This window comes from Corvus moneduloides, chromosome 3 (assembly GCF_009650955.1).
Source record: "Corvus moneduloides isolate bCorMon1 chromosome 3, bCorMon1.pri, whole genome shotgun sequence".
Classification (NCBI taxonomy): Eukaryota; Metazoa; Chordata; class Aves; order Passeriformes; family Corvidae; genus Corvus; species Corvus moneduloides.
Window position 1 is genome coordinate 118041386 of NC_045478.1, and position 22424 is coordinate 118063809.

Here is a 22424-nt window from a genome sequence, read left to right on the forward strand (position 1 = left end):
CTGAAACAGCACATTTCAGCTGCAGAGTGGGGCAGAGGGGCACTTGTGCTTCATCCAGAGGCGGAGCTGTCCTTTTGAAAATGAAAATCCTTAAACCAGCTCCATCCAGTCTGAGGAAAGTCAGACATTGCCTAGAATTGGTCAGAAAACAACCAAAGGGGTTTTTTCACCCTAATGTACGTAAAATCTCCATGGGAATGTTTACATTAGACAAGTGCCTGCCAGCTTTACGAGGACAGCTAAATCCCATTGGGGACATTGGATGCCCCTGAGCCTTTAGGCTGAGGTGAGTACTCACCAGAGCATGGTGCAGAGCCTGTTTCCTAAGTATGGGGAGCAAAGAGGTTTTGTTTTCAGGGATGCTCCGTCTCCACATCCCAGGGAAATCTCAGGGCAGGAAGGTGGGTGGTTTTGCGGTTTAAACACTGCACAACGAACCCCATCCCGACAAAATGCAAACCCCACGGAAGGTAGTGTGAAACCTGCCTAAGCTGGAAACCTCTAAATCTGGCCCAAAAAAATGCCATTCCCTGTGTTTCCTCTCCAGAGACAACATCCTTTTTCTCACCCCAGGCTTCCTATGGAGATCCAGATACCTGTGTGTCTGTATGCACAGGTATATGCACAAAAAAGCTTTTTTACAAGGAAAAGCACCCCCGGCACTTGCTAACCCCTGTGCTGAGGGCAGCTCTCCTGTAGGGTTCAAACCTGCCCGTGATAAATGTGCTGTTATTCTGGCTGCAGGTTTTTATTTCTGGGGATATCAATTGGATTCTTATTATGAAAGCAGAAAATTGGAGTTACATCTGGTGGCTGACACATGTGACAGTATCACTGCGAGGAATTCCAGTTTCCTGAAGCTTTTCAATTAACTCGGAGCACTTTTCCTCAGGTGCTGCGCACTCGGGTTTTCAGCATGCGCCTGCTTCCAAGTTGTAAATCAAGGAGTGGGTTATTGTACTTTCCTAGGAGCTCTTGTGCCAGTAAAATGAAACAGCAAATAATAAACCCCAAGGAGATTTATATAGCCCGAGTTGATGAAACAATTACTTTCTCATTCCTAGGCTCGCTCAGAAAGGTGGGTTAAAAATAACTGAAAATTTACAAGAGCCTAAAACCGAATCTGAAAAGTACAACCTCAGCAACTTATTGGGCTCAGCCTAGTGAGCGCCAGATTTACTGTTTGCAATTTCTTCAAGTTGTTCGGTCATTTTTTTTTTTTTTTTTTTTTTTTTCAACTGCCCCCTCCCCAGGCTGATGACAAGCCTTGGCAAAAACATCTGTGCAAATAAAGCAGGGGAAAGAGTGGAGGGACCTGGCCAAGAGCTCTCTGTGTCTGCTATGGCAAAAATGTTTGATAAAGGCATCCTTTCCCCTGAAGCCTCTTGGGTTGCATCTCATGTGGCAGATGAAGATCCTGGTTGGGTCATGGGTGCAAGAGCCTCAGCTGGGCTTCCCAGGCTGCTCAGAACAGGGCTGAAGAAACCTCCACTGTTCCTTTGGGAGGGGGTGAGTGAGGAGCCTTAACCTGGGCAGGGTGGTAACATCTCCCCTGGGGCTCCAATCTCTGCACCCAGCACTGTTAATGGCTTGTTCATTGTGATTTTTTTTCCCACTCAATACCTGTGCCATGGTGGGAGCAGAGACCAGATCTGGTTTTGCAGAGCTGTCACCAGCTGAGCCTGACCCATGGAACGTTTCTGCCAACAAGGACCCAGTGTGGAGGATGTGTGTGAGGGTTTAGGACAGGAGCCTGCAGCAGTGAGCCCAGCAGATGCCAGGGCTCCAGCAAAACACAGTCAGCGTGTCTGGGAGCAGGGCAGAGAGAGACCAGCAGGGAGTTGGGACTGAACTGCAGTGCTCCAAAGCACAGGCACAGTTTTTATCCCAACCTGACCCATCGGCTTGATAAGTGGTCTGCTGACAGCGTTGCGATTAAGGTAACAGCACTTTCCAGTGGGGAGGTCCCACATTCAGCTGGAGCACTTGGGGTAAGAAAGGAACAGGTCAGTGGCCATTTCCCTCTATCCCTGGTGATGGCAAATTCTTGAAATAGTGCACTGCCCCTGCTTTTGTTCTGCTGGTACTGGTGAATACACTGGGAGCATCTCCTCTTGCACAGCCAAGATGCCATCGTGTCCTGGTTGTCCTGTTCCTCTGTTTGAGCTTCCACGGGTCTGTCCTCTGTGTGAGTCATTCCTGACTCGCTGTCACGTCGAGGACATGCCAGGTCCCCACACACCTGGGGACAAACACAGGATTGTTGTCTCTGTGTGACCCCCAGCCTTGATCACAGGGGGTTCAGACCCTTTGGAAAGCATCTCACTCTCTGCTTCCTACCAAGACCTCCCAAGGAAATGGTGATGTGCTCTGAAGCCCTGCTTCAGGGAACATTTTTGTCCTACTCTTCCTTTTCTCCTGGAATATGGGCAGGTGAATAGCGTGTTCCAGATTGGAGCAGCGAGTCCTGCCCCTTCAGCTCTGCATCACACCATGTTCCACCTGCTACCTCTATCCCAGGTATGGATGCTGGCACCTCCTTATCAAAGGCTACTGGTGAAAAAAGCTTTAGCCTACATTTTCCTGTACAACTTTTGTAGAGTTCATTCTAAAGGCAGGGTGGAATGAAGAGGTTTGTTTGGTTTCCAGAGATGTTTTTGTCATAAATCAGGAAGAACACAAGAACACAGAAATGGGCTATTAGATGGGGGAAGGACATTTTGTTTTCCTTTCGATGAAAAGTTCTTTCTCTCTACAAATACATTTGGGTTTTTTAAAATACTCTTTTTTTTTTTTAAGGAAGGAAAGCATCAACACATTGCTTTCAGCTGGCCCTGGGACATCCTTGTGACTGTCCCCAGTGAAATTCGGCTCTCCCCAGCCAGAGGCCATTCCCCAGCCACCATCAGGCTGCATCTATCAGTGCCACAAATCCTCTAATTAAAAATGGTAGCTAAAATAATGATACACATTTTAACGGGCCAGTTTCCCCTCCGAAGGTTGGCATGTGATTCTTATTTTCTGTTATATAAATCTAAGGGTGGGATTTTTCAAAACCACTTGGTTCTGCCCTAATTCTTCTCCTATTGATGTCAGTGGGACTCTCTTACCCCTGGACTGTAATCGGAGCAGTTAAGCCAGCACTGAGAGCTTATGAAAACCACATCCTAACTATGCTCCCAGACCTCACCCAGTTTTCTGCTTTCATGGCATGAAATTTGTTTTCATCCTATTAGATGTGCTGGAATGCTGATGTCCAAAGGAAGCTCCCAGGGATTGAGTTGAATATTAATTCTGGCTGGGCTTGGCTTTGTGGGTTACGGCTGAAGCGTTTCTGTGAGCGTGGCGGGGCCTCTCCTGGCACAAATGACATCAGTGGGATCAGGACAAGTCAGAGCTGGGCATACCCTGCTCATCCCAGGGCCTCAGGATTTAGAGAAGGCACAGGAAGCACCTTGGTCTCCAGGCAGACACCTGCCTGGACCAGATGACTCCACCAGCCATCCCAGTGCCTGTGTCCTCAGTGCTGGAGACGAGTCTGCTGTGAGTGGGTTTGGGGCAATGTACCTGAAGTAGTGCTTGCTTCCACTCTTATGGAAATTGGTGTCCCAAATCTGAGTGAGGGATCTTGGCTGTAGGTCCCTGGAGCTCTGTTGGCTCAGGACACATCCAGCCTGCTGAGAACTATGCTGGGAAACAGCTTGTGTGGGGATTTTTCAAGTAATTGCACTTTCCACACAGAACCATTTGGGTAGAAGATACCTGCTCATTTTTATGAGAGAAGTGCCAGGTTGCTGCTCCCCAGGAGCTTGATCAGTGCTTTTCATTTTGATGCTTTTTGGGTATTTTCTTTTTTTTATCATTTTTGTTGTTGTCATTTATTTGATGTGTCATCTGCAGTTGCTCTAAAAGTTCTGCTTTGCTTCTTAGATTCTTGGTAGAAAGTTGACCTCTCTTCTTTTATGAAAAAGAAGCCAAAAACCAAACCAACTGAGAACCAACAGAACAGTTCCCTAATTTTAGGGAAATTTTGTCCTCTTAATGTCACTGTACCACCTTGCCTGTCAGGCATGCTGGCAAAATCCTGTCTTTTGTGCTTGAGTTAATTTGGAAGCAACCAAGGAGAGGGAAAGGTGGCTGTGCCAGGTGATTTGCTCATGCTCAGCAGCAGATAAAATGTGATGGATCCCGTCCCAGTGACCTCTGCCATCTGGGGACTTTATTGGGAACCTGGTGGAGTGTAAAATGATTCCACCAGTGAAAGTTCATCATAGGGAAAAGCTTCCACCCCAGTCTCCATATCCCAGAGATGAAACCAACTGGAAAGAGCTCCAATCCCTCTCCCTGTAGCCAAGAAAGTAATTTTGTGTTCCCTGCACAAGCTGGACTGAACTCGGCCCACAGATGATTGCTGCTGTTGATCCAAATCTCCCAAAAGGCTGGTGTATTTTCCTGCTAATAAATGTCCCACAAATGTTTTGAATTTCTGCACTCATTAGGGCTTAGGGAGGCTATTTGTCAGGACCAAAGACGTCTTCCACAATAAACCAGCAGCTGTCTGCAAAGGGTGAGGAGACGTTTGTTGCCGTGAGCTGAGTCTGCTGTCAGCAACCAGGCCCCTGACCAGCTCTAGTAAATGTTTTATTGATTTAATATTAAATTAACTGCCTGGGCATAAGGAGTGCATTATTTTTAATGGCATTCTGATATTAGGGACTGCAGTTTGCTAGAATGCACCTGTAAAATTAGTATCCCCCAGTATTCTGCAGGAGCCATAAAACGTAATGCTCGTGGTGCTCCGGAGCTCGATGTGGGTAGAGTTACACGGGACCCACTTCCACCCTGACGGCTGCACCAGTTCCTGCTGCCACAGGAGGAGGAGGTCAATCAGCTCAGAAGGCTCATTCCAAATTCATCTCCTCTTTGCTCTGAAATGGGGTGAGTGGAGCCTGTGAAGTCTGAGTCCTAATCCCAGAGCATCGTGTCTGACAGGGCAGCCTCTGTAGGGGGGCAGTGCCAGAGCAAATTCTTTTCCTCAGTTTTTGGTTTTTTTCAGTAAATGGAATAAAGGAGAAAAAAAATTACAATTAAAAAGCATCATTTGTTCAGCCCCAAATGTTTGGAATTTATCATTTTAGTGAAAGAAAAGGCATTTGGAGACAAACAGATCTTGACATTTAAATAAACAAGCACATTCCTTAGTGTAAGAATGAAAATACTTGAATATTTGCTCATTTCAGATTTTAAAATTTTTTTTTTCAAGAACTGGACTGTGAATTTAATACAGGGAAAAATTCAGCCCAAACAAAAAATAGCTCAAATACAAACTAAAGTCCTCCATAGCCACTCTTTTCTTGTCCTTAAGGTGTGTACCTGGTAAATGCTGCCTTTGGGTTTATTAAGGCTGTGAAAATGCCACGTTTGAGCTGTTTATGTTTTTTAACTCCCTCAGAAAATGTTCATGACAGAGTCATATCTTCTTAAATGGCCTTCAGTGGGGGATTCTGAGAAATCCTGGGATTTCTGGGAAGTTCCTTTTACGTGGATTTCACAGTGATGAATCACAACTCCGAAACAAGTATGGATCCAGGGTACACCAACAGGCACAAAACCATGATCTTAGTATGTCCAACTTATAAAAATAAAAACCTTAAATTAGAAGTTGACAATGTCAGCAGATGAGGTGTGATACCAAATTTTGTGTATTTTGTCATTGAAGTTGCTTTAAAAACTGGAGAGCTGAGGGGTTCTGAGTGACCAGGTTAATTCCGAGCGGCAGCCGTGGGTAAAACAGCGATCCAAGTGGATTGGGACCAAAATGGGCACCCAGCAGCATCTGATACAATGCAGTTTTCCACTGCTTTCAGCAAGATCACTCTCTTTATGCACCTTATTTGATGATCCTGCTTCTGCAATTGCTTTCTTGGACATACCTGTCAATGAAATCCATGTTTTCTTACTCCTAAGGCAAATGTTGACAAGAAAAATGTATTTTTTGTCATGACTTTCCAGGTGACATCTAAGTTTCCTTCCAAAAAAAGTTGAAAATTTCACTGAACTTACTTTTTCCAGCGTTTTTGGCATCAAAATTCAAATATCTCTGTTCTGGGGAAAAAGAGGGAAGATGGCACAGAAAATGGAAACATAATTTAGTAGAGAGCAATCATTGTAAATATTGTCAGTCCAACAGACAAGGTTTTTGTAGGACCCAATAATGAATTTCTGAGGTGACAAAGTCTACCCAGGACCTCTCTCTGGCTCTGAAGCTCATGAGTGCACCGAGAGCATGGAGAAAACCACAGAGAGAGGATCTGGGCAAAGATTTCTGTCGGCTTTAGTAGGTACTAAATCTTGACGAGCTGCTGGTTTTTATAACATGATGTTGATGTTGTTCTTCCCTTCTTTGCCCACCTTCCCTCTTGGCATGTGACACTCATTTGCCACCTTTCCTGTGGCGTTCAGAGGTGAGCACAAAAGGGGGGTCACTGTTGGGTGATCGCTTTTTGGTTGACAAATACAGATAATTCCTTGCCCAGGCAACTTGAGCTGACGGAGTCAAACCATACTTTTTTCAAAGGATGTGGTGGATTTACTTATTTGTGTTTCTGTGTTTGATTTACTACCACATGATTTCATTAAATAAGAACTTAAAATGGGGATTTCTGCCAAGCAACTTTAGGCAAGGCCCATATTTCACAAATCCCTAAATTTGAGGGTGGTGGGTGGGGGAATAATCATATTTTTCTAGCAGATGTCCATTCTGCCTGTGGACTGGAGTTTGGGGTGGTTTGTTATTACTGTTGTTGCTTTAAAAACCTTGTAAAATGATGTTTATTTTCCTCCTATAAGATAATGAACTTGAATTTTTCAGTTCCATGAAGTTGCTGATAACTGTAATGGCTATTCATTCTCTAATTAATAACAGCATCAGAGGGAATAAAGGAGAAATCTTCAAACAGACAGCATTTCAGGCTTGAGCTGGTTTCAGATTCAGGCAGGATTTCTTGGAGCTCTCCCCTGCCCTCCTCCAATCTAAGGCTATGCAGCCCATGTTTGTTGGTATTTTTAAGTAGATAAAAGTATGTAAGAAAGTTCCTCCTTTTAACTACTGGATAGAAAATCCATATCCTGGTAGCTCAGCTGTCCAGATCATGTTAAATTTCAGTGGAAGAAAATAAGCAAATGCAAAGAAGAAAATGCCAAAGAAAATGCAAGGAGGGAAGAAAAAGTGATGTAAGTTGGCCAAGAAATAAGTTACATTTCCTGGCCCAGGCTCTGCGGTGGTGTAAATCATCACCACACAGCTTCAGTGTAGCCATTCCACTTCACCATTAGGATGGCTATGGATGCAAACTGAGGTCACAAAGTGATGCTATTGCTAAAGTTGGGCTGGGGAGAAAGGCACACTTGGGCAGGTCTTGTCTCCATTTCTGAACTGGGTATCCACTCCTCTGCTCGAGAGGGATTTCTAGGTGACACCCAGCACGGAGAGGTTTGGGGCATTTTGGTGGTCCTGGTCCGCTGCCCACTAACCATCCCCAGCAGACTGCTATTGTTGCTTTGAACTATTCCAGATGAGGCTCTGGAGATGTTTGGGAAGCCACTCCTTGGAGCTTGTGCAGCTGCCCCAAGCTCAGGGTCCAGGCCAGCACACACAGCCAGAGCAGGCTGGCTAGGCAACCTCCTGTGGGTCAGCCTCAAGGATTCCTTTCACTTCGTTCTGCTCTTTCTTGGCCATTTTGGGTTTGGCTTCAGGTGACAAAGACCATCAGCCATCTCCCGCCCAGCACGTCATGCCACTGCTGGCCTTTCAAATATCTGAAGCATTCTGGCCAGTGGCAAGAGGAATTGTGTTTACATCTTCTCTGAGAGATGTCCAGAGTTGAGAGAAAAAAAAAATGGCCAAGACAGTGCTTTTGGCTTATTGTTTGAATATTTAAAGACATTGCATCTGGAAAGTATTCCATTAATTTGTGGCTAGCACCCATATATCAAATTCATGAGCTTCCAAGTAAACAGCTGTCACTGAAGCTGCCACAGAGGGAAATTGGCACTGCTGGCTTGTGGTGAGCAGAGAGGGAACACGCTGGTACAGCCTAATCCAAGGAGGAAACATTAACCCAGATGTGTAGAGGACAATGAACGAATTGTTCTTTAGAGCTCCTCAGCTTCTCAGCTGGAGTAACACGAGACACAATTAAGGCCTCAGACTATTCTGTTCCCTCACACGCATGCACAGAACTGCACGCACCATCACAGCCAGGAAGATGGGGTTGCATCCTACAGCTATAGACCATAAACCAGCCTCTGAGTTGTGTCTGAGGGACAGCTGCCATCTGTGCTGGAGGCAAATCTGTCTCCAGGCTGCTTGGATCACGTAGCTGTTGTTTGATATTCACAGAGCTTGGAACACCAACACCCATTGCTTCTTCAAGGAAGGTTCCAAGACCCATCCAGGTGTCGGTGTAGCAGGGGGCGCAATGGGGTGATTGTCAGAAAACTTCAGGTACTATGGGGCTGGTGGCAGTGCCAGGGGCCTCAGCTGGAGCTGGGATTTCCCGTGGGAGCAGCTCAGAGCAATGCAAGGAGTTCCAGCTGAAAGTGCCAAGGTGAGGGCTCAGCTTTGGGTTTCAAGTGCTGCCGGGGTTGGCAGAGCTGTTTGTTGTGCAGCCCGGGCCTGGTAGTTCCAGTTGCCTGTTCGATCCATCTGTTTTCCATGGGGTGCTCAAGTAAATGAACCCATTAATGAAGAGGAATTGTGTACATGGAAGTGTGACAGAGACAATACCATGATTCGTGTTTTCTTGGGAGGGGGGGTTACAGAAGGGTTGGAAAACCCCATGGGTGCATTGGGGCACCTGGGGAGGCTCCAGCTGAAATGGAGGAAATGCAGCAAGAAGGGTTTCCCATCCCCTTTCCAGAAGGGAGGATCTGAGGCCTAGAGAGAGGAGGTGAGTCCTCCAATGAGGTGGTTGCATCAATCCCAGGGGAAACATGGATGACACGGGAAAACCCTTTCCCACTCCTGCCCAAAAGCTGTTCTGGCATCTGCTCTGGATGCTCTGGCACCCCACCGGGCTTGGGATTTACTTTCTGTTTACTACCCAACCCAAAGTGGGTTTGAACTGGTGACCTAAAGGTGAAAGGCTCTGCATCTTATTAGAATTACTGTGAGCTGCTGAACAAGTCCCCCATGGCAGTTAAGATTTGATTATGGTTCTAGAAAATGCTCAGCTTTTACAATTAGTGTCAAAGCAGTGGTAAGCCCCTCTTTGATTCCTGGGTGTAGGCTCGTGCTTTTCTTAACCTCACACATATGCTGGCATATTTACAGTAAGTGCTCAGGGGTTTGTTTTTTTTAATTTTTTTTTTTTTATTTTTGAATTAAAAATGAAAGTTCCCCAGGGAAATTATGCAATGGGAAATAGCCACTTCAATAAACTTGACTCACACGTTTTATTGATTATGGTAAATTTAATTATTCTATTTAAACCTTGCTTACACACACACAAAAAAACCCTATCCTTTTCTTCCTACATGTTTTTTCCTGTTTTTGTATCCCTCTCTGCAGACCAAAACTGTACTATATGTTATTTTAAGCTTTTTAGAGAAGAAATACTCAAGGCTAAGCTTCTTCCTCATAATTATAAATAAAAATTAGAGTACCTACCATAAATCTTTCTCAAAACATCTTCAAATTGAACTACTAATTGTGAAACAGCAGTAATTATGGCTTTTAATGTAACTCTTTTGCCTCTGCCATATATTACGTGCACCACTTTCACTAAGGGAGACAATTACTCAAGTGCAAAGGATGTTAAGAAACCCTAAAATAACAACAAAACATAGAGCAAAATCAGTATGTCTCTTCCTCGTGACTTCATTAGGTGACACTGTTTGTTCTCTTGATACTCAGATATTGCCCAGAGGTTTTAGTCTTGTTTGGAGACCACTGCACTGAGGCTTTTAGAGGCTACTGCCAAAAGGCAGTGAAAGAGCTGCTGGTTCCTGGGTCATCCCTGGGTCTGAAAACTTATTTCCCTTTTCCTTCTCTTTCAGGGAGCTTCTGCTACTTCTTCCAACCTGCTGAACTATGTTCAATCCAGGTAATCACCTTTTTCCTTCTTAAAGTTATGAACAGTCTTCCCTTCCTGGGGAAATGCAGTTATTCATTACCTTGTGACTGTTCCCATGACTGGGGAGTGTTCCTGTGGATGCAGGTGTGTGGGACTGAGGTCAAAGCAAACCTCCATGGCTAGAAATTAGGGTGTGGGAAGTGGAATTGTCCCTAGAGATGAAGATTTAGAAGTAATTCCCAATCTGTGCTCCCTCTTGAATGAGGGGCCTGTTCAGAACCAGCCCATCACAGCAGTGAGACAAATCACAATTGGTCTTCCTCCCCGATACTGCAGAATGGTCAGGAGAGGGCTACTTGGGGTTCTGGAAGCTGAGTTGACCAGTTTTGAAAGGGGAAGAAGGACCCAGTGTTTGTTCAAGGCTTTGCTCCTTCTGGATCCATCTTTCATCCAAGTTCTTTCATGAGACTGTCAGACCAGGGCTTCTCTGAACCCCTCAGCCAAATCCTCATCTGGTAAAATCTGAAAGAACCCCATTTATTTCAAGGGATCTGCACCCCCTCAGTCTGTGGGGGAGCCTGGAAGGAGCCAGTGAGAGCACCGGGATGCCGAAGGTGAAGTGATGGGGCTGGGATGTGGAAGGTTCGGAAGCTGCAGGTGAGCAATATCTCCTTTGCTCTCCTATGGTTTCTCTCCTGGTGGCACATTGGACTGCCACCATTCTGAGCACAGTGATCAACCTAGCACCCTCCCGGGTATCCCTTCTTGGGAAAAGATGGACTTTGGGAAAAGATGCCATTTGCATCCTTGGGTTTCCTGCATTACAGTGTAGGTGGTTCATTCATCATATTTGTCCCATCGCTTCAAGAAGAAAATATAACTGGGGTATTCCATATCCTGGTGGGTTTCAAATTTATTTGCTTTATTCATAAAGTATAGCTGGAAATAAGTATTTGCATATTCCTAAATGACCTACACTTAAAACTAACCACTTCTGATGTGAACTGGCGAGGCTGACATGAATTAAATGGATTCACTCCAGTTTGCACCAGCTGAGGATTAGGCCCGGAGATTCAAGCACGCTCTGTTGTGATGACCGTGAAAAGAACTTTGATTAAAGATGAGTTTGGAAGCAATCAAACCAAAGCATAAGCCTGGCTGATTTCATTTGTTTCCCTGGCAAGCCATGGATTTCTGAGAATGCAACCTTGTTGCAATATGTATTACAGCAAATCCTTCAGCTGATGAGACCTTTGCCGCAGATGTCACTCTCTGTGCCATAACTCCCCAAAACATTTCCATTTCCTTCTCTGTATCTGTCACCATGCTTGCTCTGGCCACCGTGGTGGCTGATCCCAGACTCAGCTTTTGGCCTGGATGACACTCAGAATTTGCAGATGGGCCAGCCTAGGACACGTGTTCCTGCTGGGCTCGGCTCTCGTCTCCCCTCTCGCTGCCTCCTTAATGAGACTGACGGGGCCTGGACCAACAGCCAGCTCCTCAAATGGCAACAAAAGCCTCCTTGTCACTATGCAGGCTGGCTCAAAGTGGAGAGGAAAAGGGGATTTTTTGGCAGAGCTGTAGATTGCAGTCACAATATACAGCTCATCACCTATTGCTGCCAGTGATGCTCTCTGCTCAGTTATAAAAGTCACCTCCTTGCTCCCCTTTCCACAGCTGTGGCCATGGGCTCAGTGACGATTGGCACACCAGGAGCTATTGTGGGTGGCTCCCGTGGTGATACAGAGAGAGACATATGAGCAATACTCCAAATGGAATCCCTGACAAGAAGGAACTTTGAAACCTGACTTAAGAGTTCAAGAATAAGCCCAGAAGAAAAATTCTTCTACTTTCCCTCCTGAAAAGTGAGCCTGAGTCAGTTGTCTCCATTCCTGCTTTCCATGGTCTTGTATAAAACAATCTGCATGAGAACTTGAAGGTGAAAAAGCCAAAAGCTTCGTGCTGTAAATCTTGAAATGGCACAATTGCAGCGCTCTTGGCATTTTTGTTTTTCTTCTGGATGTTTTCCTCTCAAAGCAAAGTGCAGTCAAAAAAAGCAACCTTTTTTTGCTCAGCGATTCCCTTTTGGCATGTTTCCAAGAAAGAGATGTGTATTCCTTATATTTAGCCTGTTAACCACATGCATATATGGTTATTCTGAAGTTTCACCAACCCTTTCTATTTACTACTGCTTCAGACAAAGCAGGATCCAAGTGCTTTTGGAATCCTTGCTATCCCAACACACACAGACCTCAAGGTTGGAAGGACACTGCAGTATTATTTCTTCCCTGCCCTTTGTTATTAACATTATTATTAGTGGCAATAGCAAATGCTGTCCAGTGTGGTGCTGCACATCTTCAGCTCCCATGGGAGTCCCTGACTCCATAGAGGATACGTGCCTGGGATGTACAGGCACTGTGGCCAGTCCTGGCCACCTTCCAGCCCATCTCCAAATGCAGGAGGAAGAGGGGCATTGCCACAGAGGGAGAACCCTGGGGTTAAGGTGCTCCTCACAGGCAGGGGATCCCAGGGTGCTTTGGGAACATTTTCTGCAGTGCCTTAGTCCTGGTTAGTGCTGAAGATGCCCAGACACAGTGTGCTGACCACCTGCTTTGTTTCACAGCAGCACCATCACATTTCTTGAGCAAGAAATATTAGCTCTCCTGCTCTTCACAGGAGTCCCTTGATCTCATGGGGGTAAAGAAGAGCTTGATTTTTCACCATCTCTTCATATTCCTTTAGCCTGTTTGATTCACTGATTCATTTGTACACTGCGAGTTACATTCAATTTTTAAGCTTTATTGGTTTTCCTTTTTCTGTTTCTTTTTGTTGTTATTAGTTAGCTCCAGAAGGAGCAGCCTGGGTTCTTTATCTGCCCATAGGCACAGGCACGTGGGTTTCTTACTTTGCCATCCCTTCCCAAGATTTCCTTACGTTCCCCTAGAATCTATCTGTAACATGCACTGCAGAGCTGCTCCCCAGGAGAAAAGGCTGAGAGTCCTACATCAGTAGCTGAGCTCAAGCAAACCTGGTAAGGACAGCCCTGTACCCTCAGAGCCCTCACCACCCCCCTTGGCCATGGGGACATCATGGCTGATCTTCCTGCTGGCCAGAAGCCCCGTCCATGTCACTGCAGACCCAGGCATGTCCAAGACAAGAGCAGCTGGTCATGCCCCATCTCTCCTACTGCTCTTTTCTTTTTCCAGACTTTACTATGTTTATCCTCTTAGCACCTCTGTAATTATCTCCCTGTAACAGATGAGAAACAGAAGAACATGGAGGTTTTGCAATTTGAGCTGGGCCACGCAGGAGCTCTTTGGCAGAGGAAGGCAGCCTCCTGAGAGGTGAGTAATGTCCTTTTGTCAGTCCCATTAGACTCCTGGTTGTATCCTCACACACCTAGAGACAAGCCCAAAGTCACTGAACCTGACCCTTCTGGGACTGATGGCAGCCTTTCACCACTGTCCTCCCTAGTCCCCAGCACAATTCCCAGAGAACTGCAGAGTAATTCCAGTCTGATTCACTTTGAAGGCTCAGGTCTTCTTTATGCCAGCACTGTAAACATCATTTTAGTTTGACAAATACACAGAAAATTCACAAAAGCTGCAGCCATGGTGTGCAGTGTCCTGCAGACTAAGTTTGCTCTCACAGCTATATTTTAGCTAGTGTGACTGGAAAAGGGAATCAGATGGTGCTTGGCTTCGAATGTGTGTGTATGGCCACTCTACTGAGTGGTTAAACCCAGGAGAACTTTACCAGGAACCTGACTATGGCTTTAGACCCTGAGTCAGCAGCAGGACTCGAGCGGAGGCAGCTGCGACAGCTTCAGGGAGACTGAGCTGAGCAAAGACTCTGTAAAACAGAGCAGGAGACCAGGTCTGCTGAACATCCTTCCTGCTGAGTGAGTCAGCAGCAGGTTAATTAGGCATAGCTGGGCAGGGAGCAGCAGTTATGACAGAAGAGGCTTTAGTTGATAGGATCATTTTCAGCACAATAATATTAATTAGCAATTGCAATAGGGAGCATGAGGCAGGTGGAGCACTTTCTGTCAAGGTATTTTTGTAAGGAATTAGCCTGTATAAACACCCATTGTAAGTACATTGTCCTTGTCAGGTGTAATAACTGCCTGGGCACATGGCATCCCTGCTCACAATGGAAAGATAATTAAAGACGCAATTCCACACTCCGGTGCTTCTCCCAGCTGCTAATGGTGTCACTGGAGAGACCCAAACAATTATAGTAGGAAAACACTGGGGGACTGTTAACAGTGATTTCCAAAGTGTGGACAATAAATAGATTGAGAAAATGCTGTGAGCGTTGAGCCAGCCTTGGAAAAAGCTAGAGGAAAAACTGTATTTCTGACGCAAATATGGAAATTTGAAATGGGAGTGAGGTGCCTAAACATCTTGGAGGAACTTAGACCCTGAGCTTGCTGAAGCCAAATCCCACCCTAGCCTAGAAATAATTTCATATTTCACAGCCTTCACATTTTCCTCAGATGAATGTTGTTCTTAGAAGCTTATACAAGGAGGGCGAATCCTGAAGACATTACTTAAAGGAAATTTCTATTCATGTCGCTGAATAGTCACTACTGATAATCCTGGTAATAATTCTCATGAAAAACTGTGTTACACTGCATGTTGTAATTTATGATGTACAGCAAATAGAATATATTGTATAACTCAATATTACAGGTCTGCATTACATACCTGCAATATTATGCTCTGGTAATTAAACCAATTAAAGTGCAGTTATGAGCTCATTAAACCCAAGAAATATGAGATGTCAATCAATTCTATGTTTATCAAGATAAAATCTTATCAAAGTCAAATGATTCAGGCCTTCAAACCAAGTGTTCATTTATGTCTCTCTTTAACACACTCCCTGAGAACATGATCCAGAAAATGCCTGTATAGACAGATGTGACCTGCACACAGTCCTGCTGTACAGGGAACTGCTGCTGGATATTTTTACCTCCTTGGTTCCCATGAGTCATCCGAGTGGGATATTCTGTTGCAATCATAATGTTTTAAATATTTAACACCATTACATGAGTCTTTGCAGATCTGATACAAGCAAAGCACAGCTCCCAGTCAGGTATGTGAGTTTTGCACGTTGTCCCTCAGAGAATGCCAGAATGACTTGGGCCGAGCTATCCTGCTGAGGTTAGATGCCTTTTCCCAGGTGCTGCAGTTCCTAAACTGGTCCTTGCAGAGTTGGCAGGTCTAGCTCTCCCTCTCGGCTCAGAGGTGATCCTGAATTAGTTCTTTTGAAGTCACCTGGGACTGCTGCCTGCCTGCCTGGAGCAGAACATTATACTCTGGAATAAACATACTTGGGGCAGAAATTTCCTTCCCACTCAAGTTCTCCCATGGCTTTTATAGTGGGGATAAGGTTTTGGGCAAAACCGCACTGCCATCCCAGTCAGTTGCTGGGAGTGTTTGGTGGAGCTGAGTGACGGCAAGTCTGGGCTGTTGCTGTGTGTCGAGAGGAGAAATTTGGTACAGCCATGGTGGTGGTCACAGGGGCTGCAGAAGGAATAGTTCAAATCCTACAGAGAGGCAGCAGAGGAATGGCAGTGACAGGGAGTAATTGAGCTGGGTCCTGAGAGTATCAGAGATATTTCAGGCTGTGGAGGGCAAGGATTGCCCTCATGTTGTGTTTGTACAGCATCTGAACACTCAGCAGGCCTTGGTCTTGACTGTCATCTCTAAGGGGGGCTCTAACATAGGCAATAATAGCGCTGATGATGATGCTGCTGATGCTAATGAGAATCTGATGATAGTGACTTTTTCACATGGTCCAGAAAAGCCCCACGCCTCAGGTTCAGCTCATCCAGGGCAGAGGAGCTGTTTATGTTTACACTGATTTCTGGTGGGAGGAGAGTGTCATGCCCAGAGATCAAGTCCACTGGGAGAAAAGAGAATTATGGAATGATTTTTCTACTGTGAGTAACAAGATTATGATCAGAAAAAGGAGGAGGGAGAGAGGAAAATGTAGATAATATTGTTATTATTAAAATGAAAGAATTTGGATGTAATCATAGCAGTTAGGGAAACGTGTTTTTAAAGACCTTGAGAGAGGTCATAATGAGAGTTTACTTTGTAGATCTAATCACAGTTTACAAGACCATATTCCAGTTCCCAGTGGTGTCCATAGTGAACAGCAGGACATCAGTAATTTTCCAGATGTGGCTTTTCCCCCAGAAGGAGAACAAAACCCGTGAGAAGAACTGGAGTGACCCAGCATTGGGGGAGCCTCTAAACTCCTTTTGTCGGGGATGCCCTCACAAATAGTTTGGTTGTTGCCTGGTGACACTGGCGTAAATTCTTCTCCCATGTGACTGAGCCCACAAGAGAAAAGGAGAAACTCGGAGAGAGATCATAGGTTCTAATTTTATGGAAATGTCTTCATAAAACAGAGCTGAAGCGTGCATACCTGATGAGCATTTGGAGCCACATCAGTTGGGGGGGAGAGGGGAAGGATGTTCGGTGCCAACAGGGCACCTTGTGAAATGTGCCAGTGCAGAGGAGATCACGATGTAAGCTTTCTCTAACTTCAGCAAGCATGTGCTTGTGTGGCCCCCCTTTGCTTAAATCCTTCCCTCATCCACCCTTGGGGCATTGCCCCAGTCCCACTGCAGCACAAGCACTTTTCAGGGCTGACCCGTGGGAGTGTTCACAAGGGACTGTGGAATCACTGCATATTGTCCTGGTTTTGCTCAGAGAGAGTAGTGGTTGAGGGTGCAGCCCTTCGGAGGAGTGGACTTGGAAAAGTGGAGGAGGAAAAACGATGTTCCCCAGGAAAGGAATGTGGAATCATTTGGTGTCTTCTGGAGGTTGTTCGGGCAGCCTGGAACCCTTGCTCCAGGTGACTCTTTACCTCTGCCTTGTGTGCTTTGTGCCCATTTTGTGACTGACATCAGCTGAGGGAGAGGAGCTGCCACAGTCTGGTGACGAGACAGCAGTTCCTGATGTCACCCTGATGCAGCTGACTGACTTGGCTGACTCTGGAGGAGCAGGGAACAGTCTGAGATGCACCAGAAGCAGCCAACTTGCCTGCACGGTGCTTTCAGGTAGTCTCTAGCTCAGGACTGGGCTTTGCTTGCACCTCTGGTTGCAGTCAACATATTGTTACTTCCCCACAAGAAACGGAGGGATTATGACAGTCACATCTTTCCATAGGAACAAGGAGTAGAGTTTCCTAATGAGCTGGAGAGGGAAGGAGGAAATCTCAGTCGGGGACTGTTCCTCTCAGGGCAATGGCACATCAGGAGCTGCTTGGCCAAGCGAGCTCTGCCTGCCCAGGAGCTGCCGAGCCGAGCGGGAGAGCGGCTCCAGCCAGGGCTGTGCCAAGGAGCAACGTGCTGCTTTACATGTTACTGAGGATTGGGCCAGGGGCTCGGAGGAGAAAAGGAAAAAGCCCTCATGGGAGATGGCCTATTTTTAATGAGCCCAAACTTCTTCCACAAATTAAGTGAAATATTTTAAAAGGAAACAATATTACTTTGGTTTTATTTGTTGCAGCTACTTAGTTACAGCTCCACGTGGACACAATTAATGGAGGAAATAGAGTATTTTATAAGCCCAGGACTCTGAGATAGATATTTTGTGACCATGTGAAATTCTTTGCCCTAATCACCGTACATTCCATGGGAGAAGGTTGTATATTGCTGAAGATTATTAACCTGGGTTCCAAAAATGTGTCTAGTCATTGAATGGCGAAGGTCAAAAATTGTCGTGGCATTACTCAGAGACAAAGTTTGCCCTCCACTTTCCACTAAATTCCCTGCTGTCCATCTCTGGTTCAGGTCTGTCCTGATAAAGTATTCCTCAGCAAGAAAGAGAGAAATGTCCTTTCTGCTGGAGCAAGTTCGATTTCCCAGATCCCTTTCAGACTCCCTGCGACTTCATGTAAATCACTTGGACCTTTAGCACCTTATTCCTCCATGGTTTGGGATTTTTTAAATAGAGTATGATTTCCCCTTTATTTCCTTATTTACAGCATGATTTTTTCACAGCAATGAATGATCTTGTTTTGGGGGTACCTAACACCAATCTCTCTGATCTTTGCTGGTCAGAGAATGAAAACAGATTGAGGTAAAACCTGGGGATGAACACTGTTTAGATGAGTTTCATTTGTGCTCTGTCCTGCTTTCTTGATGATGGGCAATGACAAAGAAGGCACCCTTAGAAAAAAAAAATAATGTTTTTTCATTCTTCTGGGACTGCCTCAAATCTCAGAGATGGGACCCACAAAATGGGAGTTCTGGCAAGAGCGAGTGGGGCAGCAGGGTGTGATTTCTGGATGGAGAGAGCTGATCATTTCCTCAGGTGATACAGGTCTATGGGCCTCATTTATCAGCCATCCCTTCTCCCAGGCAGACCTAAATATTCTGCCTTTCAGCTCCCAGAGCAGTGCTGGGCAGACTGCATTGCAACAGGCTGTAATCTCTGCAAATGTCCCGACAGCGAACCCAGCAGAGGAGTAAATAAACAAACACCCCCCTTCTCCTTCCCCTCCGCCCCATGATAAATTTGGGTTACTGTACACGTCACTGCTCGGGCCGTGCAGGGTTGCTGTGAATCCATTAGTAGGGCAAGGGTGAGTGACTTCTGACTTCAGCGACCCTTAAAGTTAATCCAGCATTGTAGGGGCAGAATTAAATGTGATGAGCTCAGAAAGTGTGATAAAACCAGATTTAAGTGCACAGCTGGACAGCAACCTATAAAGGCAGAATTTAAAACCGTAATAAAAACTTTGTAATCTAATTACGACGGCAGAGTTAAAGGTGAGGTATTTGCAGCATGATTCACATGCACCATGGCTAACCTCTGACATCTTGAATATATTATGTGGTTTCTTCACTACAGGAGTAATTTTTGAGTTACTCTCTCACACTACATGGTTCCCTACATTTTATTCTCATGCACTGTCTCTGGAAGTTGCAGGGCAGGGCAAAAGCCTCTGCCTTCCTGTACTTCTGGCTTGAGGGGTCTCCAGGCTGCTCCTCCCCACACTCTGGGCACCCGGGCAGGGGTTGCAGCAGGTGCACGACACCTCCAAAATATTGCAGCTCCTGAGAGAGTCCGAGGAGAAATCGCAGCAAGAGTGGCCACGTCTAGAGCTGGTTTTAGCCTAGCTAGAGCTTGGATGCAGGATACAGTCCCAAGCAGCATTGTCGTCATCCTGTCTTTGTTGCAATTGGCACCCAATTAACGCCACCACTGATAGCAGCGCTCTCTCTGATTTCAATGTTGGCTTGTCCAAACACTAAAGGGAGGGGAAAAACCAAACTGTGAACCCTGCCTGGCTCTCTTGGACTGCTGCCATTGACAGGGCTTGCTTTGCCCATGTGGTTCAGAGGGCTCTCACCAGGATGGGCACTGCCAAGTGAGACAACAACCTCAGATCCAAGTCTTCTGTCTGCCAGCAGAGGGGTTCAACACTAAAGCAGGCTCTTCCCTGGCTCTCATTAAGCATTGTCCAGCATCCCAAGAGCACATCATGTGTCTGGAGGTGTAGTGGTGGGATTTAAACAAGTTTGCCCAAGTTGGTAACAGTTGGGCAGTTCTCTAGGAAAGGCAGCTGGAGAGAGCTCGCTTCCTTCAGCCAGCCTATATCGAGATAGAAATTTCAAATTAGGAATCTACCCCATGTGATAGTTCTGATTTTTTTTTTCTGCATCCCAAGCACCATCTCAAAAATGCAGCAAAAATGCCAGAAGAAAATCTTCCTATACAAAGTCTGTAAAGCTCTACACTGGGGTTTTTTTTGAGCTAAAATAACTTGGTGGCATTTTTGAAATCAAGTTGCATTTCATTTCATTCTTTTTGAATTTAGCTGAAAAGCTTTAAGTCTGACTGGCACAAGCTATGTGCCTATAGCATAATGCTTACAGGAGGGGCTGAGGACAGCCTTGTCTGTAGAATCAGCATCCCAAAATAAACTACATCCTCCCTCAAGGCAGTGTGAACCCAGCTGATCAATCTCCACAAATGTTGTTCTTAAACTGATGAAATATTTCCCATGTTTGTGAAACCAAACTGAAACAGATCTGTTGCTTAGGTTTCCCCAATGAGTAAACCAGTAGTATTTTTCCTCAAGGAAATGAATACGTTTTTAGGATACTGTGTTTCATAACGTGTCCCTCTTTTTCCCCTTTTATGAAGCTAAGAGGGGAACAGCAGAGCCCTCAAGGACACGCTATGAAGGGTTCAAGGTGGTGCTCTCCCAAAGGAAGAGGGGCATTGGAGAGCCGATGGCTAAAATAGGTGATTGATATCAGCAGTGGGTGGGAAAGAGGTATGGGCTGCTCTTGGAACGGGACTGCTCAAAATTCCAAGTACCTTTGTGATTGTGGGCCTATCTCAGTGCTGATATTTAAGAGACAGAGATCTGCTTTTTGCTTTGGGGAGAAAAAGATGTTATGTGCATATATTGAGTTTCCATATACACTTCTGTTAGTCCTGAGATAACTTCATCCCAAACTATCCTTCTCTTCCTAGAGCTGTACAACAGCCACACCGGGAGAGAACCCTGCACAGGACACAACAGCTTCTAAAATGTGATCAGGGACTACCAGAAAACACCACAACAAACACCCCAAAACACAGGAAGGAGCCTGCCAGCTGCAGGAAAACAGCGAGGATCAACAGAGCAACATCCCAGGTACAAAGAGGGTGAGATCCCACGGAGCCCAGGCCAGCAGCCACACACTGCTCCGGTGGGGTTAGAAATCCCATCTCGTATGGCAGCTCCAGCTCCCACGTGCTCCTGCTCCCTGTATAGGGAAAGAATAAGGGAGCATTTAACACCCTCAGTCTGCAAGATACAGACAGGAGGTGGTAAATACCTTGATAAGGAAACTGGAGTGAAAATACCCGCTTTAGGCAATCCAGATTTTATCAGGGAAGTATGCAGGAATGAGTAACTGCCTGACATGCAGATGTGCCTCTGCACAGTGCCAGCAGCCTGCCAGTCCCCACATCTGGCCCCAGGCGACACGCTCCCATTTCCAAACCCATGTGATTTCGGGGGTATGTTGGGGAGGTGTTTTTGCGTGGGGTTCTCACTTAGGCAATGGCAATGCCCAGAATGAATCTGCAGCTCCATGCCTGGAAGAATCTCTACACTTAGCACTGGAGACTTGTTTTTCTGCTGTTAGAAGCAGCTTGCCTTGTGAGCGAAGGCTGTTGCTCTGCTTAGCAATGACATGCATGTCACAGCATGGGAATCCATGTATGCCGGTTGAGAACAAGATCCTGGAATCCAAGGGCTCGGCAAAGTCATAAAGAAATTAATCCTGTGTATTGTTCAGTGAGTGGATGGCGTCTTGTGGACCATTGCTGTCGCTGTCACTGTGGGACCAAGAGAAGACTTGTGCCCAGTCCCATAATTTGTATCTGCAACATGAGTCACAAATTTGGTGGGAATGGTTGGAAACTGAAGTGCTGTGAACTGGCAGAACGCATAAATTCACATGTGAGGAGGTATGGAGCTGGTGGGGAAGGAACTCCAGGGAAGCTGTAACAGCACCAAGCCTGTCAGAGTTCAAGGAGTGGATGATGCTTGTAGTCGTATGGTTTAGTTTTAAATAGTCCTGTGAGGAGGCAGGGAGTTGGACTCAATGAACTTTATGGGTCCTGCCCAACATGAGATATTCTGTGGTCTGATACAGCCAGTTTGAAGAATTATTGCTTGGTCTCTTACTGTAGCCCTGGACTCCAATAGAGGACAAAGGAGTGTTGGCTGTTCTCCCTCATACTCCAGTTCTCTAGGGAACCCATTGCGTGGGCTATCATCAACCAAGGTGGAAATGGCTGTTCAGAGAGCCTGTCCCTGCTCTGGCAGTGCTCTTCAGGTGTCTTACAGGCTTTTGGACCTTGTTGTTTTATCTTGGCACTGATTCTTCATCAGATTTTCAGTAGAAGAGAAGGCACAACCAGGTCATTACTTGGTGGGAAGGGGAGAGTAGGAAGAGCTTGGCAGCTCAAAGGGATGTGCTTGAAACCTGAACAAGGAGAGAGGAAAGCCTTGCTGAAATGATAAGGGGTTGGGGCAGCACTCATCGCTGTGCCGTTCCAGGGGATTGGCTGCCAAAGGGGCACAGGCAGTCTCCTTCTTGGGGTGGTGCTTAGTGGGGCTAATGACAACCATAAGTAGGAAAAATATGGATGCTATTGGAGAGAGAGGCCCAGGAATGGATAAAGAATAAATTGGCTGTGCTGTGTACAGAGAGGGCCAAACAGATGTTGGGCCTGATCCAGAGCCCATTGAGTTAATGGAAAGGCTCCCTTTGGTTTCATTGGACGCTGCCTCAGACCCATTCCAGCTTCACAGGAAGCA

General features: G+C 45.9%; 1 protein-coding gene and 1 long non-coding RNA gene across 6 annotated transcripts in view; one reads left to right on the plus strand and one right to left on the minus strand.

Annotated features, from left to right (window-relative positions):
- LOC116441618 overlaps positions 1-22424 on the plus strand; it is a 158345-nt gene that overhangs the window by 111228 nt on the left and 24693 nt on the right. For all 4 annotated transcript variants that reach the window (XR_004239181.1, XR_004239180.1, XR_004239182.1 and 1 more), the window contains 3 exons: positions 10060-10106; positions 13335-13420; positions 20585-20747. This is a non-coding gene — a long non-coding RNA (uncharacterized LOC116441618). The remainder of the gene's footprint in view (positions 1-10059; positions 10107-13334; positions 13421-20584; positions 20748-22424) is intronic.
- The window catches only part of BMP2 (bone morphogenetic protein 2), a 122561-nt gene that overhangs the window by 4255 nt on the left and 95882 nt on the right, over positions 1-22424 (minus strand). The window lies entirely within an intron of this gene.